Consider the following 16,697-nt stretch of genomic DNA (forward strand, 5'->3'; position numbering starts at 1 on the left):
TTTCAATATAACGTTGTAAAATATAAAACCTAGAACTCACTTCGTTCTAGCATTAAGGGAAGTAAAAAAAAAAACGGATGGGTCCCAAAGTACTCCCCCAGCCCCAAACTCTGATAATTTGGAATATTAGCTCTCAATATTAGCAAAACAGAGGGAAAATAACCCCGCCTTGTGGACAGTAGGGACTCTTAAATTCGATTTTAAAAAACCCAAGTAAAACACAAACACAGATGGGACATGGACGAGGATTATACAGGGTGTTCACGCGATACTGGGCCCTCTGGAAAATTGAACTGTAAAAATTATTTTTTAGACCAGTTAAAGTCTCTAGTATAGTTTTTTTGGGGTTAGTAGCAAAGTACTCTATCTCATGTAGATTACCTTTTAAATTTTGTATAAGAGTACATAATTATAAGCTTAACCCGACTCGACTGTTAGGACTGTTTGCCCCTACACCTAAGCCTCAGAGTGGGCCTTTTGTGTATGGATCGAGAAGGGTTCCATACTCACCAAATTCAAGGGAAATCAAAGTTTTTGAAAAGGTCTAAAAAAAACTCTCATTAGAAAGAATGCTCCGTTGATCCCCAAAAAAGTGTAGGTCTGTAGGTATCTCCAATAAAGACTTTCATTTATCAGCGCGATACTGGCCCACTGGAAAATTGAACTGTAAAAATTAGTTTTTTGAAGTTAAAGTCCCTAATAGTATAGTTTTTTTTTGGGTTTAGCAATGTACTCTATCTCATGCAGATACCTTTTAAATTTCGTATAAGAGTACATATAAGCTTAACCCGACTGTTAGGACTGTTTGCCCCTACACCTAAGCCTCAGAGCGGGCCTTTTGTGTATGGATCGAGGAGGGTTCCATACACACCAAATTCAAGGGAAATCAAAGTTTTTGAAAAGGTCTAAAAAACTCTCATTAGAAAGAATGCTCCGTTGATCCCCAAAAAAGTGTAGGTCTGTAGGTATCTCCAATAAAGACTTTCATTTATCAGTTTGAGGTTGGTACACCCGGTATAAAACTTTTATTGGGTTTAGAGACAGCGTTTATTACTCGCCAAAGTACATTAATTACGCAAACTGGGTGGGAGAGATGGAGGGGAGAAAAAAGGGGGGGGATAGAGGGGAAGTTAATGGAGAAATAATCAAGTCCATAGGGAGATTCCAGGATTATTCACACAGTAACCAGTTGCCTTTGCTGCTGGGTAGCGAAATACAGTGATGTGGTTCCGACAACATTTCTATCTAAAATTTAGACAACACATAAACTCGAGTTGGGGGGGGGGGATGGGACAGATTGCCATTGTAAAACGTTTGTACTCGTAATATCGACAGTGTTTCAGTTGAAAATAGAATAGAATATACCCAGCTTTTTTTTAGGACGTTTGATAGACGGACTATCGCCCCGAAATCGAATAAGAAAGAAGGAAGACAGGATAGGATAAATTAAGCCACTCCAAGAACGATCCTTATGTGTTTAGAACAAAATCCGCCCCGGGCGGGAATCGAACCCGCGACCTAGCGCTCACGAAGCAGACGCGCTATCAACCAAGCGAACAAGTCTATGTGAGCTCTTTATCTTGTACAACCAAAAAGGTTGGAAATATTTGAAAACATTCATAAAAGGGTAAAAAAGAAGGACCTTTTAAAAACATTCATTAAAAGGTTAGAGGAGAGAAAAAGAAGGACCGAGTGAGAAGAGAGAGGAAGGAAAAAAGAAATAAAAAGGAAGAAAGAGGAGGGCAAAGAAGGAGAGATAAAGGGAAAGAAGGAAAAGAAGAAAGGATAATGCACAAAACGAAACATTCTGCGCGATATCAAAAAACTAAATTATGATGTTTACGATTATGATTATTATCTCTCCAGAAATCCTTTGCGTTCAGGCCCGCTTACAGGTTAATTGGGGCCCTACTCCAAAAATGGGGCCCCTCATGGCAAGAATTTGTCACAAACAAAATAACTACAATAGAAAAAGAAGAAAAAAAAAACGTGTTTTGGCACTTAAAACTGACCATCAAAAATTTCAGCTGATTAGAGTACCTACTTCCTTCCTGTAGGTAAGGAAAGTAAAAAAACTAGGGTGCTGGTAGCCTAATTAAATGACCGGGTTCCGGAACTCAAATACTTACCGAACTCTACATCAGGAAGCTTGACAATGCTATATTAAGGATTCCAGCAGCCTTAAATCAGGGGAAACAACCAATCAATAATGGAGATCTTCCTTCCAACCCAAATTATTATTATTATTTTATTTTTTTAATGTAGTTACCTAGTTTAATATACATAAATTAGGGACTCATATTTAATTTCCCTGAAGGGGGAACTGCTGGTTTCGGCGCCCTTCAAGACCGAATGGACCTCCCTGTATAACGGCCCTGATATAAATAACGCGCAGGAAACGCGATGATACAAAAAACGGCATCGGGGAACGTAAAGATAATGATACAGTGTAGGAAATTACTGTGGAAAAATCATACAGGAGGGAAATTACTGTGGAAAATGATATACCGAACGCGGGGAACGGGTGCTTACGGTGGGAGAATAATTCCGACAACCAGTGCTGTAGCATAACTTGTGAGGCAGCGCTTTTTCCTTCAAGGTAGCTGTAGGCTTTTTATTCCTAATGGCGGGGCCTATGTTTGGACATATCTTATGTTTGGATACACGTCTAAGAATTGTAAAATCAAACACCCTGCGCTTACGGTGGGAGAATAATTCCGACAACCAGTGCTGTAGCATAACGTGTGAGGCAGCGCTTTTTCCTTCAAGGTAGCTGCAGGCTTTTTATTCCTAATGGCGGGGCCTATGTTTGGACATATCTTATGTTTGGATACACGTCTAAGAATTGTAAAATCAAACACCCTGATAGGTCAAAACCGTTCCAAGGCGGGAATAGAACGAGAGACCTGAGACCTGTAAGGCAGGCAAAATAATTAGGCTGGCTAAATCACGTTTAAACTCAGATCGTGGTTGATCTTGTTGAAATAAAGGGACTTTTCAGTCTCATCCGAAATTAAGGGACTTTTCAGTCTCATCCGAAATTAAGGGACTCTTCAGTCTCATTCGAAATTAAGGCACTTTTCAGTCTCAATCGAAATTAAGGGACTCTTCAGTCTCATTCGAAATTAAGGCACTTTTCAGTCTCAATCGAAATTAAGGGACTTTTCAGTCTCATTCGAAATAGAGGAACTTTTTCGTCTCATTCCAGCAGTTAAACAAGTGATGCAGCACTGCTTTCTCCCGCTCCTTCCCTCTGGAATATAATTTCTCGCAATTGAAGTTAGAAATTTAATAAAAAAATCCTCATACACTCAATTTACTCTCATTTCAGCTTTTTTTTTTTTTTCTTCGTATTAACATTCGAAAATCTCGACTCAAGACTCGAATGTTTCCCCTCCCCTCCCCCCCCTCTTTCCTCCTCTCTCTCCTACTCTTTATTTCTTTCTTTAACTCCCTCTCTATTTCTCTAGCAAAAGGAAATCTCGCCATAAAAAAAGGGAAAATTGTACAGTTTATTAAAAGCACAGATAAAAACTTAAAAATTAAAAAAAGTCAAAAATGCCAAACACCTGAAGAAAATTTTGGGAAAAATCAGGTTTTCGTAGGTCTCCTTTAGGGCCCTCTTCTTCTGACTCTTCTCAATTCTAAAAATCACTGATTAATGCTTGATTCTGATTAGAAAAAAAAACTTGCATAATGCAGGTAAGGTATAGATGTAACATACCTTAATACTGTCAAGATTTAGTGAATATCTTGACAATTTTAATTGGATTTTTCAAGTACTGAAATTGAAATAAGACTCAATATCTCCAAACGACTCGGAACAATAAAACGACATTGGATAAACAAGTTTACTCTTTCTTCTTCTTTTGTCTCTCCTCCTTCTCTCTTTCTCTCCCTTTCATCCAATTTTCTCCGTGCTTCCTCCTAATTTTCTCCAATTTCTCATTTTTGAAATTCTTCTCTCCCTTTCTCCTTTCATCCGATTTTCTCCGATATTTTAGGTGCTCTCATTTTGGATCTATTTTTAGATTACGTAGGTAGGGGGCACCTACTTTCGTCCTCTTTATTTGCATCATCTGACTGCAAATTTCGCAAGGGAGAAACATTTTACAAAGTGAAATTCTATATTTTTAAGACTTCAGCGAAAATAGATTTTTGAAGTTCGAGGACGATGAATGGAGCTTTTTGCTAATATTATACACAAAATAAGAGAGGTATTAGAGAGAGAGAGAAAAGACCGAGATGAGTGAAGGAGACAGGGAAAGGGAGAGGGGGAGAGAGAGAGAGAGGGAGAGAGAGAGAGAACTCAGACCACTGGACTTCGCACACAGGAATTTCGCTGGAAACCAATTTCAATGTAATGTAAACTAGAAATCTAGAAAATAATAATAATAAACACATTTTAATGAAACCTACAACTCACTTCGTTTTACCAATAAGGGAGGGAAAAAAATGGATGGGTCTCAAAGTACTCCCCCAGCCCCAAACTCTGATAATTTGGAATATTAGCTCTCAATATTAGCAAAACAGAGGGAAAATAACCCCGCCTTGTGGACAGTAGGGACTCTTAAATTCGATTTTAAAAAACCCAAGTAAAACACAAACACAGATGGGACATGGACGGGGATTATACAGGGTGTTCAACATTAATATGCAACTCCGGAAAATTGACCTGTAAAAATTGGGCTTTTAGACCAATAAAGTTCCCAGTATAGTTTTTTGGGGGTCAAAAAAGCACTAGATACAGTTAAGGAGGGTTCGTATAAGCTTAACCCCACTTTTAGGGCCGTTTGCCCCTACACTTAAGCCTTAGAGTGGGCTTTTTGTGTACCGATCTAGGAGGGTTACTGAGGAGGGTTCAATATTCACCAAATCCAAGGGAAATTACCGATTTTAAAAATCGGCCTTAAAAAACTTACATCAGAAAGAATGCTCCGTTGATCCCCAAAAAAGTGTAGGTCTGTAGGTATCTCCAATGAAGACTTTTATTTATCAATTTGAGCTTGGAACACCCGGTATATAACTTTTATTGGGTTTAGAGACAGCGTTTATTACTCGCCAAAGTACATTAATTACGCAAAGTGGGTGGGAGAGATGGAGGGGAGAAAAATATTTTTACCCCTTACTCTTCAAATGGAAGGAGGGAGGGAATGGGTATTATATATTCTCCCTTGGAAGAAGGCAACGGGGGAGGGAGTGGGTTCCCTTGGAAAAGGGGAGGGAGGGAGTGGGTATATTTTTCCCTCGGTGGGAGGGGGAAAGGGTTGGAGGTTAATAATGTAAAATAATTTCGGTCGCGGGATGAATTTCCTGTTATGAAATATTTGTGCAGGAAAAAGTTGGGCGATTGGGAAACGAAACCGCCTATCAGCATATTTTATAAATTTTGTGGGAAAAAGACAGACATCTTTAATTTTGTTTTTATTAAAAAAAAAGCGCCACCTTTCCAAACTTCACTCCTTACTTACTCAAGGAACATTTCATTTATCTCAAATGATGCAATTGCTGTTTTTCAATATTGTAATATTTGTTGATAGGCAATTTTGTTTTTGAAGCGCCGAATATACAGAGTGACAGGGTGATGGGAGGGAAAAATATGGCAAGAGGATTATATCTCCTTCCATACTCACCTTCATTTCTGTTGGGGGGAGGGGGAGGGACAGAAATTATTACCCCGTACGGTAAAAGAATTATTAGAAGGAAAAGAGGGGGAGGGGTACCTATTTAAAGTGGTTGCTAGAAGGATTCTAATTTCAGTGTTGTGTTTTTTTTTGAGAGATGGAGGGGAGAAAAATAGAGGGAGAACTTTTCCACCATCCCACATTTTTTGTGTTTGTTTTCGTACGATAATATGTATGTATGGTCCCCCGGGTCAAACCTTTGGGGAAATAAGAGAGTAGCGAACATTCGGGAGGGAGGAAAAGGGAGGGAATAAAAAGGGATAATGGACAGAGGGACGGGATTAAGGCGAGGGAGGGAAAGGGAGGGAGAGTGCGAAGTAAAAGTGCGATGTAGTAAACAAGGGAATACTGGATAATGGGATAGGAGGAAGGGAGAGAGAGGATGAAGAAGGAGATGGAGGAAAAGAAGAAAGAGAGGGAGTGAGAGAGAAATGGAGAAACGAAGAGTGAGAAGGAGAGGATGAGAAATAAAGGAAGAGAGAGGAGGAAAAGGGAGGGAATAAAAAGGGATAATGGACAGAGGGACGGGATTAAGGCGAGGGAGGGAGAGTGCGAAGTAAAAGTGCGATGTAGTAAACAAGGGAATACTGGATAATGGGATCGGAGGAAGGGAGAGAGAGGATGAAGAAGGGGATGGAGGAAAAGAAGAAAGAGAGGGAGTGAGAGAGAAATGGAGAAACGAAGGGTGAGAAGGAGAGGATGAGAAAGAAAGGAAGAGAGGAATGGAGAAAAAGAGTGGTAGAGAAAGAAAGGAGAAGAAGGAGGGACAGAAAAAAAGAAGAGGGAGAGAGGAAGAGGAAGAGGTGGGTATTTATTGAGTTTTCACACACATAAGTTCAACTTTGTTTCTGGACAGAATTATTCATGTTCTTCCTTTTATTAATTTGACCTAATTTAACTGGGTTCAAGTCGATGAATCGGTCGACTCTAGGTTCCCTATACATACTACATAGTGTAATGGAAAGTAAAACTATATAGCCAAAGAAAAGGAATAATCGCAAAGAAAACGGGGATAAAAGGAAATACGCAAACATTGGAGAACTGAGAACTTCTCTTCGTATCCTTTTACCATTTGTTCGGTTTTTATGAGTGTTTCTCGAATTTCTTTCTGAAAAACGTTCGAATTTGTAATGCTCTCCTCTTCTTTATGGCTTCTGAGAAACAGCTATAAAGCTTTTTCAGACTTTCAGCTCTAGGGGTTTTGTGTATTTGTCTAGATTTGTTGCATTGGAAAGCTTACTCCAGGGGTAAATGTTGCAGAATGTCACATAAGCCATGTACCTATAGCTATAGCACGTAAATATGTTTACGATAAAATACATATAAAGCTATGTAACCAACTATACATAGTTCGGATAAAAAATATTTTTGTTGCTTTTTCTGTTCGCCCTCCAGCCAGATATGTACATATTTGCAGTTTGAAAATGTCGGGGATTTTAAAAGCGTAGTAACTAGTAAGCTACTGGTAAGTAATTGTGAATTGTCTCCAAACACAAGAATTTTTGGAGGTTTGGCATCGCCACCAATAAAGAAAATATTGGGAGTTTTGACATCTCCACCAGTCAAGAACATTTTAGGAGTTTTGACATCTCCAGCAATCAATAACATTTGGGAGTTCTGGCATATCCACCAATAAAGTAAATATTGGGAGTTTTGACATCTCCGGCAATCCATAACATTTGGGAGTTCTGGCATCTCCACCAATAAAGTAAATATTGGGAGTTTTGACATCTCCACCAGTCAAGAACATTATGGGAGTTTTGACATCTCCGGCAATCCATAACATTTGGGAGTTCTGGCATCTCCACCAATAAAGTAAATATTGGGAGTTTTGACATCTCCACCAGTCAAAAACATTTTGGGACTTTTGACATCTCCACTAATACCATAACATTTGGGAGTTCTGGCATCTCCACGATTAAAGAGAAATTTTGAGACCTCAAGAAAAGCAGTCCAAGGTAGGTAAGGTATCTTCTTAGCTAAGATGTTTAGCAAACAGCAATTATCAGACTGACTCAGCACATGTCAAACAAAAAAAATAACAATAGTATTTCCCTCAATATTGTTTCTTCTTCTTTTCCTTGGGAGTAAAACATGCATTAATTAAATTTCGCATTGTATTTCCCGAAACTTTGTTATCTCAAGAGAAAAAGTTCATGTGAAACTTGCTTTTTTTCTCGAAGGAAGTCGAAAACATTTTGGGAATTTTGACATCTCCACCAGTCGAAAACATTTTGGGAGTTTTGACATCTCCACTAATACCATAACATTGGGAGTTTTGACATCCACCAATCCCTAACATTTGGGAGTTTTGGCATCTCCACGATTAAAGAGAAATTTTGAGACCTCAAGAAAAGCAGTCCAAGGTAGGTAAGGTATCTTCTTAGCTAAGATGTTTAGCAAAAAGCAATAATCAGACTGACTCAGCACATGTCAAACAAAAAATAACAATAGTATTTCCCTCAATATTGTTTCTTCTTCTTTTCCTTGGGAGTAAAGCATGAATTAATTAAATTTCGCATTGTATTTCCCGAAACTTTGTTATCTCAAGAGAAAAAGTTCATGTGAAACTTGCTTTTTTTCTCGAACGAACAAAATCTTGTGATGTTTTTGTGTCCTTCTTGTTGATCTCGGATGTTTCAATTATTTTCCCATTGGGACAAGACGAACAAGAAGAAGAAGAGGAAGAACAAAGAAGAAGAAGAGGAAGAAAAATAAGAAGAGGATAAAAGGAGGAGATGAAAGAGAAGACGAAGACGAAGAAGAAGAAGAAGAAGAAGAAGAAGAAGAAGAAGAAGAAGAAGAAGAAGAAGAGAAAATAAGATGAAGAAAAAGAGGAAATAAGATGAGGAGAAAGGGGAAGAAGAAGAGGGGGAGGAAGAAGAAGAAAATGAAGGAGTTGGATCAGGGAGATGACGAAAGAGGAAAGAAGAAGAAGAAGAAGAAGAAGAAGAAGAAGAAGAGGGAGGAGGAGGAAGAGAAGGAGAATGAGGAACTCCACACTTTTTTTCAGCGAACCTTTTTTTTTCAACTTTTTTTCTCCATCTCCTCATTCTCCTCTCCTCTCCTTTTTTTTTTTCATTATTCTTTTCATCGGTAGATTTGATGGTGTCGTACTGTTTTTTCCTCCAGTTTTCCGACTTTTCCGTCATTTCAAATTTGTTTTGTTTGTTTGCTTCTTCTTTTTTCGTGTTGCACTTTTCCTTTTGTCTATTTTCCACGTCACGTCATCTCTTGTGTTTCATTTGGGATTCGGATGAAACCTGTCTGCTACAACTTTTTTCACTTTTTTGTGTTGTTACAGCTCGAGCAGCAGCTTTTTTTTTATTTCCGACGTTGCACCGTCAGGGCGCTGTTACAGTGAGGCAATATAAAGCATCCTATAATGAATGATGCTTCAAGGCAACATGTAGCACGAAAAAGGATTGAACATTTATTAAAATAAAGATAACGTAGGCAGCCTAGTTAGCTTGGTTGATAGCGCGTCTGCGTTGTAAGCGCTAGGCCGCGGGTATGATTCCCGCCCGTGAAGAACTTTATCCTAAACAGATAAGATTCGTTCTCGGAATTTCTGGCTTTTATCTATCCTGTCCTCCTTCTCCATTCGATTTCGAGACGATTAGTCCTCAAACCTCTTTAAAAAATATGTTCGAGTGCTACATACTGCCTCCGTGTAATCGCGCCTTTAGTTCTTCATTAAAATCCTGTGCTACTCTGGGTGTTTATGTCATATTTATCTCGACGGTGTTTTACAGGGCGTTACAAAAGATTCTGTGCCACCCTGTATTGACCGGCAATGTCCACAATCATCTGAGGGAGCTACACATTCCACAAAAAACTTCAGCGCGAAAAAAAGATGCAACAAAGAAAAGAAGGGAGGAGAAGGAAAGAGAAAAAACAAGGCGAAGGAAAGGACGAAGAAAAAAGGAAGAAGAGCATCACGTGGAATAAAGAAAGTAAAAAGGAGAAGCAACAGCAGAAGAAGAAAAAGAAAGAGAAGAAGACGATCAAAGTTACAGTAACTTGACAGACCACAAAGAAACTTGACAGAAAAGAGGTAGAAGGAAGAGAGAGAGAGAGAGAGAGAGAGAGAGAGAGAGAGAGAGAGGGAAATAAATGAATGAGCTGATATTATATTTATGATAACGCCAGCAGAGGAAACAGACATACGAGTGCACAGACAAGGCAGATACTCTTTGGTACCACCGCTATTTTAAGTAACTCACGGAGAGAAGATGAAGAAGAGGTTAATTTCCCGAAAACGACGCAGCAATTTCAACTACTAGAAGATAAGAAAGAAGGAAGTTATCACTCCAAAATCTAAGAGAGAACGAAGACAGGAATGGCAGGATAGAAGAAAACCAGCCGTTCCGATAACGAATCTTCTTATCTGTTAAGGATAAAATTGGCTAAGGGTGGAAATTGAAAGGCCCGTAATGTCCAGAACAAAATAGCCACGATCACCTACAAGACCAGATCTAGAACCATAACATTTATGTACGAACCAAGAAACTATTCAAGCTAACTAGGTCGTCTAGAAGAAGTAAAAGTAGTTGCAAGTCGACACTTTAGCAGACGTAAGCAAAAAGCTGCGATTAGCGACACTTTAACTAGGCTTGACAAAGATGAGCCAACTAGGCTGTCTAAAGATACATTAGAAGAAGTAAAAGTATGTTCTTTGAAAGTCGACACTTTATCAGACTTGAGCAAAAAACTGACGTTGTCATATGGGCACTTCAAGGACGGACATTTAAACAGAGGGTTTTGGACGCCGACAAAATCGACAAACTAGCTTGCGATATTAGGGGACTGAAGGCAACACGACACACGAATTAAAAACCAAGAGATAGAGAAGCTCATGCTGTGATTGTTAAAAAATGCAACAGATGTCTTCCGAAAGTGGATGGGAGAAAAGATCGAGCGAAACAAGAGGAGGAGAGTAGAAAGGATGAGAAAAGGGAAGAAAAACACACAAAGAGTCAGAGAGAGACAGAGCAGTAAATAAAACAAGTAAATATTTTGTTTTTTGCCATCGGAATGACAAATGACAAGTGTTCTCGTGCTGAGAAGGAGAAAGGAGAGAGAAGAAGAAAGGAGGGAGGGAAATTGAATAAGAGGGAAGGAAGGAACAGGGAGGAAGGAGAAAAGAACAGATGTGGAGGAGAGGAAGAAAGGAAAAATTGAGGAGAGAGGAAATGAAATAGAAGAAAGGGAGGGAGATAGATTGGAATGGGAAGGAACAGGGAGGATGGAGAATGAAAGAAAAGGGAGAGGGAACCAGTGTAGAGGAGAGGGGGAAAAGGCAAAATTTAAGGGAGAGAAAGGGAAGGGGAAGTGGAAGAGTGGACGAAGCGGAAATAGAAACGGGGAAAGAAAAAAGAGGAAGAGAAGGAACTGAGAAGGGAAAGAAAAAAGAGGAAGAGAAGGAACAGGGAAGGGAAAGAAAGAAGAGGAAGGGGAGGAATAGAAAGAGAAAAAGGAAAGAAAGGATAGGGGTAGACAAGGTACTTTTCATTGTATAAAAGTTGGGCTGAATTTATATGTTGCCGTGGATTCTCGAGAATTGACCAACTCTTCTAGGTAAATACTGATATTATAGCACCATCACTGATGTCTGCGACTTCTGAGGGTCACTGTTGGATAGTGGAAGTATGCAGGGTCATATTTAGGGAAGGAGGGACACCCCCTCGAGCGCCATTTTTCTCCTTTACTGTAGGCCAGACTCCGAGAATATGGAGTATCCACTTTCGAGAATCCCCCAAGGGGCTCTTTACCTCTCCACGCCGCGCCGCGCCGATTCGTTCTTATCTGGTCCATCACGGTTCAAACAACTTCGGGAATTCACAGCACCATATATTGTTCTTGTCATATACATGAGGAATGTTGTGTCCCTATGTCATTTATGGCGAATCGTATATTATTATTAGGAGGGATGGGAGAGAATGAAATATTGGCTTCCACTTGGAGCAGAAAACAAATGGAAAAACTTGTTTCACAGATGATACGTGTGAGTGTATAAAACATGTGATATACAACATATGATATAGGACACATGTTGTGTTCAACTTTGGTATGTGTGTCGGCATTTATCAAACTTGAGTGCGTGTGCAGGGCCGATTCACAGGGGGGGTCCGTGCAGCCCCATTTGCCTCGGGCTCCTGAAGGGGGCTCGGGGACAGCAGTTTTCAAAAAGGAAAATAAAGGAAGACTAGATGGAGATGGAATTCTTAGTAAAAAAAAATAGAAAAAAAAAAGTTAGGAGGGGCCGGCCCATTGGTCTCGCTTAGGCTATGAAAGGCCCTGATGTGCGTGTGTGAAGGTAGTGGAGTTTTCATTTCTGTCATTTGTTTTAAAGAACACGTCTACGTCCAGGGTAGGGCGCCTGCCTTGTAAGTGCTACGTCGCTGTTTCGATTCCCATCCGGGGCGAAATGTCTCCTAAACAGATAAGGTTCTTTCTAGGAACGGCTGCCTTTCTCCTATCCTGTCCTCCTCCTTCGATTTGGGGACGATGAGACCTCCATTGGGACAATTTCCTCTATCAAACCTCAAAAAGAAATAAATAAGAAATCGGTCTTAGTAGTCAAGAGGGCACACGCTTAAGAAAACTGCTAACAAAAACCCTTGTCAGTAAGTTGTCGATTTAAGACTCCAGTCACAAAGATACCCTTAAAATGTCCCGCATAGGATTACATAAAGAACCAGACAACGAAAGAGGTCGAAGAAGATGCAGAAGAAAAAGTCGAAGGAGAAGAAGAAATAGTCGAAGCAGAAGGAGGGAAATCAAGACAAACTCAATAAAAAATGGCCAAAGGCCAAATAAAGTGATTAAGAGAGAGAAGAAGAAGGACACAATTTAATGACGACAACATATTACAGCAAAATCTGGCAGACGTTTTTAATTCTCCAAGGACCTATACAAAGAGATAATATAAAGAAGAAGATCTATGTACAGCAGGCAAAGAAGAAGAAAAAGAAAAAGAAGGAGGAGGAGGAGGAGGAGGAGGAGAAAAAGAAATGCCATTAAGTTTGCCTGCGATGTGATAGCGCAATAATATGGTAGAGATGAAAAAAGAAAAAGAAAAGAAATTTTCAGGAAAGAAAAACGTTACCAATGCGGGGAAAAAAGACATGACTACATACAAATAAAAAGTTGTTTAGGAGAAGGAGGAGGAAACAAAGTACAAGATGAATAAGGAGGAGGTGGAAAAGAAGAAAAAGGAAGAGGAGGAGAAAGAACAAGATGAGGAAGGAGGAGGAGGAGAGAAAGGTAATGACGACAACATATTACAGCAAAATCTGGCAGACGTTTTTAATTCTCCAAGGACCTATACAAAGAGATAATATAAAGAAGAAGATCTATGTACAGCAGGCAAAGAAGAAGAAAAAGAAAAAGAAGGAGGAGGAGGAGGAGGAGGAGGAGAAAAAGAAATGCCATTAAGTTTGCCTGCGATGTGATAGCGCAATAATATGGTAGAGATGAAAAAAGAAAAAGAAATTTTCAGGAAAGAAAAACGTTACCAATGCGGGGAAAAAAGACATGACTACATACAAATAAAAAGTTGTTTAGGAGAAGGAGGAGGAAACAAAGTACAAGATGAATAAGGAGGAGGTGGAAAAGAAGAAAAAGGAAGAGGAGGAGAAAGAACAAGATGAGGAAGGAGGAGGAGGAGAGAAAGGACATGGGGACACAAAAGAGGAATAAAAATAGGATGACGAAGAAAAAGGAGGAGAAACGGAGGAAGAAGGCGAAGGAATAGGAGGAGGAGAAGGGAAAAGAGACGGAGGAGAAGATAAAAGAGGAGAAGTAGAAGAAGAGATAGAAAGAGGAGAAGAAGGAGGAGAGTATTCAAGAAAGACGTATTGTGCCCCGGAGCAGTGAAATAAAAGCCATTTACTTCTCAAGTATCCATGTTGCCCTGACAGGAGTTGGAATAGATCCGAGTATACGTACGTATAACCTATACGTAATGTATACCAAAGTATAACGTATACGTAAACGTATGAGAATAGAATAGAACAGGGAGGGAAAAGAAATAGGAAGGAAAGGTGAGAACGAGAGTGAAAGAGTGAGAGACAGAGGGAAGGAGAGGAGAGAGAGAACGGAAAAGAGGAGAGAGAGAGAGAGGGAAAAAAAGAGGGAGCCAGGGGGAGAGAAAGAAGAAATTAATTGAGGGAGAAAGAGAGGAAAGAGAGAGAAAAGGAAGGGAGAGGAAATAAGGAAGGAAAGGAGAAATACAGAGGGAAAAAGATAGAGATTGAGGGAGGAAAAGAGGAGGAGAGGTAGACGGAGAATGAGAGAAAGGAGGGAGGGGAAAAGAGGAAAGGAAGGAGAGAGAATAGACAGAGGGAGGAGACTGATAAAGAATACTGTTGAACTGCCCCTAGTGAATTCCAGGAACGGACGGAATTTTCATTTTAAACATTTAAAATTATAAATATCTTCATAACAAGTTAGACAAGAGGAGGCATAGTTCCTTAGTCATGGACCCAGTCTAGAATTTAATAGATTCACTAGAAAATCTAGTTAGACTTTATAATAGCTTCTAGATATCTCGAAGGATCGCTAATTTCTCCCCGGCCATTGTATTCCAAAAGCTTGCCTTCAGTGGCGCGTCGTTAGAATTTCAAAAGGGGAAGCTATAAATCCAAAACCCAGAATACCGCTCATTGACAAAACAGAGGCCACAGTGGAGATAAATAAATCAAGAACAGGTGCCGCACCCAAAAGAAACACTCCAAAAATCTCTGAACATGAAAGAACAAAATTCATTTGACTACAGCAGTAGTACCACAATATGCAGTATTCCGGTCGCCTGGTGGTGTTAGAATCCAGGTTGAATAATCGCTAAATAACTTGAAATTTTCGGTAAGTGATAAGTAGGGGCAGAAGAAAACACCGTGGACACTTGAATAAGAACGGAAGTGTTTCCCCAGTCTTCGTGAAGGATACGACACTGGTTACCTTCCTACGAGGGAAAAACCTTTTCGAGAAAAATCCCTCTCAAGCCGGACAATGGACTTTTATAAATGGGCAATATGGGTATTGTCTTGCATTTGTGGAAAATGAGGGGGGAAAAACTTTAGCAGGAAAATGAGGGGGGAAAACCCTTCCTCAGGCAACAGGCATTTTACAAAACGACTAGGACCTAGGATGGGCGGGAGGGAAATTTAGAGAGCTCTGTCTAACATAGTTTTTTTTATGTTTAAGACAGCTGACAGTCTGAGACTAGACTGAAAATCCACTTTTGTGTTAGACATGGTTAAGGGATTTTATTAAACAGAGACAAACTGTTCGAAAGTTATTATTAAGGAGCGCGGTAGCGCTCCGCCCCGCCAAGTCAAGAAAGTTTGACCGCGTTGACAATACAAACAGGCGAATTAAGGCTCTGTCTAACATAGTTTTTTTTTATGTTTAAGACAGCTGACAGTCTGAGACTAGACTGAAAATCCATTTTTGTGTTAGACATGGTTAAGGGATTTTATTAAACAGAGATAAACTGTTGGAAAGTTATTATTAAGGAGCGCGGTAGCGCTCCGCCCCGCCAAGTCAAGAAAGTTTGACCGCGTTGACAATACAAACAGGCGAATTAAATACAAAATTGTCGAGTTAAAATTTGGAACTCGCTTCTTTCATGCAAAAGAGAAATTTAGTGGAATAATCTTACAATGACTAGAAGATAAAAGTACATAAATGTAAGGACATACAGAAGATACATACATAAGAAAAGTATAATAAACTCAATAGAAACGGGACAAGAGCTGGCACCGAATGTACGATCCCAGTGCAGACGTACTTTATCCCTCCCCAAAGAACAAAACGAAGAGGGAAGAAAAGGAAGACAAACTGAACACGAGGGAGGGACAAAAAAAGTAAAAAGAAGAGAAAGAAACTTGAGAAAAAATGCGAGGAGTAGAGAGTGAGAAGAAAGTACAAAAAGGAGGAGGATGGACAGAAATTTAGAAAAAGAGTGCGATAAGGAATAGGAAAAGGAGCAGGGGAAAAAAGAAAGAAAGAAGAAACAGAAAAAAGAAAGGAAGAGAAGAAGAAGAGTGAAGAAAAGGAGGTTGAAAAAAAGGAGTCGAATAAGGAAAAGCAAAAAAGTGGAGGAAAAAGAAGAGGAGAAGGAGAGAAAGGAGGAGGAGGAGAAGAAATCTCAGAAGACAAGGAAATGGAAAAATAAGAAACAATTCTTTCTCTCTCTCTCTCTCTCTTTTTTTTTTTTTTTTTTTTTTTTTTTTTTTTTTTTTTTCTTTTCTTATTTCCCCTTTTATTGAGGACATGATGTAATTTCTTTTTGTTCAAAATTAGTCATTAGGGAGCCAAAAAGAAGAAGGAGGAAGAGGAGGAGACGAAAGGAAATGAGAGGAGGAGGAAGATAGAAATAAAAACTACTTTAAAGTTTCTCTCTCTTTGGAAACATTTTATAAGAAAGAGTAGAAGTCATTATGGCATTTATCCAAAAAATCCGAAAAAAAAAAACTACAAATCCACTTTCGAGAATCCCCCAAGGGGCTCTTTACCTCTCCACGCCGCGCCGCGCCGATTCGTTCTTATCTGGTCCATCACGGTTCAAACAACTTCGGGAATTCACAGCACCATATATTGTTCTTGTCATATACATGAGGAATGGATACCAGCCTGAATTTCCCTTGTTAGAGAAATTAATATAGGCCGGGCGGCGCTTCGAACTCTTGAAGTTCGCGCGCCTCCCGGCACGCTTGATAACAAAGGTTGAGTGCGAAGGGCATCCGTTCGTAAAATTTGTAGCCAAAATGAATTGTCGGCCCCAAAGCGATCACCCTAGATAGGGCTGGGAAAATTCAAAGAAAAAATGGACCCGATTACATTACTTTCCTTCCTAAAGGATAGGGAAAGTAAAAAGAAGAAAATTTACCTATGCTTAACATGACTTGTTTTGTTCCTAGGGAATCTTGGGATGGAAAGGAATACATCAGTATTCTTGTTTCATTTAATACCTACTCCTGTTTTTTTTTTTTTTTTTTTTTCTCC

Source organism: Diaphorina citri, unplaced genomic scaffold (genome assembly GCF_000475195.1).
Source record: "Diaphorina citri unplaced genomic scaffold, Diaci psyllid genome assembly version 1.1 scaffold111, whole genome shotgun sequence".
Taxonomy (NCBI): Eukaryota; Metazoa; Arthropoda; class Insecta; order Hemiptera; family Psyllidae; genus Diaphorina; species Diaphorina citri.